Source organism: Canis aureus, chromosome 33 (genome assembly GCF_053574225.1).
Source record: "Canis aureus isolate CA01 chromosome 33, VMU_Caureus_v.1.0, whole genome shotgun sequence".
Classification (NCBI taxonomy): Eukaryota; Metazoa; Chordata; class Mammalia; order Carnivora; family Canidae; genus Canis; species Canis aureus.
The window spans coordinates 5665904-5668296 of record NC_135643.1 but is presented as its reverse complement, the minus strand read 5'-3'; positions in this window follow the sequence as shown (position 1 = coordinate 5668296).

Sequence of the window (2393 nt, the reverse complement as noted above, 5' to 3'; positions counted from 1 at the left end):
TGGAAAGTACTAAATTTGAGTTTGAGTTGATAGTGTGATCACTGCTATTGGACTTCCCAAAGGATAATCTGACAGAAAAAAAAATTAAATAGTTGTGGTAAATGACATCTAGCCTATCCTTGGGATGCTAGAGAGACTGTGTATGTTTTCAGTGAATGTTTGTCACAGCAAGTTTTCCACGTAAGCAGCACAGCTCTTGTAATTCACTTAGTATTTAGCAGCTCCTGCTGCTCTAGGTTGAAAGTTTGTGTCCCTTCCAAAATCTACATGTTGAAATCTGATCTCCAAGTGATGGCATTAGGAAGTAGGGTCTTTGGGACATGAATAGATTAGAGTGGGGAGCCCTCATGAATGGGATTAGTTCCCTTTTATAAAAGACACCATAGAGGGACACCTGGGTGGCTCAGCAGTTGGTCATCTGTCTTTGGCTCAGGTTGTGATCCTGGGGTACTGGGATCAAGTCCCTCATCAGGCTCCCCAGAGGGAGCCTGCTTCTCCCTCTGCCTATGTCTCTGCCTCTTTTGCTCTGTGTCTCTCATGAATAAATAAATTTTTTAAAATCTTAAAAAAAAAAAAAGAACTTAGTAACTTAAAACAACAGCCATTTATCTCTCTGTTTTGTAGGTCAGCAATTTGGGCTAGGCAGATTTGCTGATATTGGTTGGTGTTATGAGCTGAATTGTGTTATCTGCCCCCTCAACCTCATTTCCTCAAATTCATATGTGGAAGTCCTAACCCCTCAGTACCTCAGAATGTTATTGTCTTTGGAGACAGGATCTTTACAGATATAGTTAAGGTAAAATGAAGTCATTAGGATGGGCCCTAATCTAATATGATTTGTGTCCTTATAAAAAGAGGAAATTTGGACACAGCCATGTACAGAGAGAAGGTGATGCAGAATATAGGGAGGACACCATGTGGACATGAAGACAGCTGTCTGTAAGCCAAGGAGGGAAGCATGGGATGACAGATTCTTCCCTTATAGCTCTCAAAAAGAGCTAGTCCTGCTAACACTTTGATTTCAGACTTATTCTCCAGAACTTTGAGCAAATAAATTTCTGTTGTTTAAGCCAGCCAGTCTGTGTGGTATTACAGCAGCCCCAGCAAACTAATAGAATTGGGCTCCCTTATGTATCTGCAGGCAACTTGCAGTTTGGTCAGGCTGGCAGATTATGACGGATTCAGCAGGGATGTCTTAAAGAACTGGGGTGTCTGTGGGTTCTTTCAGCCTCCAGCAGGCTAGTTAGCCAAGTTAGTTCACATGGCATTTGCAGATTTCTAAGAAGCCAAAGCAGAAGGTGTAAAGTTTCTTGAAGCTGAGACTTAGAACCAGTACAATATTGCTTTTGCCACATTCAGTTGATTAAAACGAGTCTTAAGGCCAACAGAGACTCAATAATTAAGAAAATAGATTCCTCTTCTTAGTGGAAGGAGATACAGGGTTTTGTGGCCATTTTTGCCACCCACCTACCACAATAGTCATTTGACACTATGGCATTAAAACTTCCACACAGCAGAAGTGTGGGTCAAGATTATGCTTCAGTATCAATTCTGGAAACCTCTACACTAGAACTTTCTATCAAAATTATCCTGAGGCCAGAAGAGTGTATCAAGCGAGCCCTGGCTAACAGCCTCGCCTGTCAAGGAAAGTACACCCCAAGTGGTCAGGCTGGGACTGTAGCCAGCGAGTCCCTCTTCATCTCTAACCATGCCTACTAAACGGAGATGTTCGAAGGCTGCCCCCTCAACACTCCAGCCCCCGCCTTCTCCCACATTCACTCTTGAAGAGAGGGCCTCACCTGGGGCTCCAGCCTGCTCTTTCCCATCACTTTGGCCTCTCATGTGACATTGGTGTGTGGTGTTGTCTGTATATGCTAACTCCGTTGCTCTTTCCAGCCCACTGCCAATAAACAACTATTTAAGGGGGGAAAAACAACAACAACAACAACAACAACATCAAAACCCACAAAATTATCCTGAGACCAATAACCAAATAATAAGGACTAGGTTGTTATACATCATAGATGCTTTTGAGTACATTGTATCCCTATAAACAAGTAGTTTGTTTCAAACAGAGGCTAACATACAAGACTGGCCGACTGATCTAAAAGAGAAAGTGATATCTCTAATAGGCTGGTTATTAGATTTTAATTTTTAAGATTATTAATGAGAGTAGAGTTCATTTGTGTTGTTTTAACACAATGGATTGTCTGGACACTTTTTTGGGGGATACTTTAATATTACCCTTTAAATGTCTCCATTGGTTAATAATTATTTAATACATTCATTTATTGAATAAATGGATATTAAGGACCTTATTACTTGCAAGGTTCCAGTAATACAACAGCAAACAAAATGGACTTGATTTTTACTTTCCTAAAACCTTAGCAAAG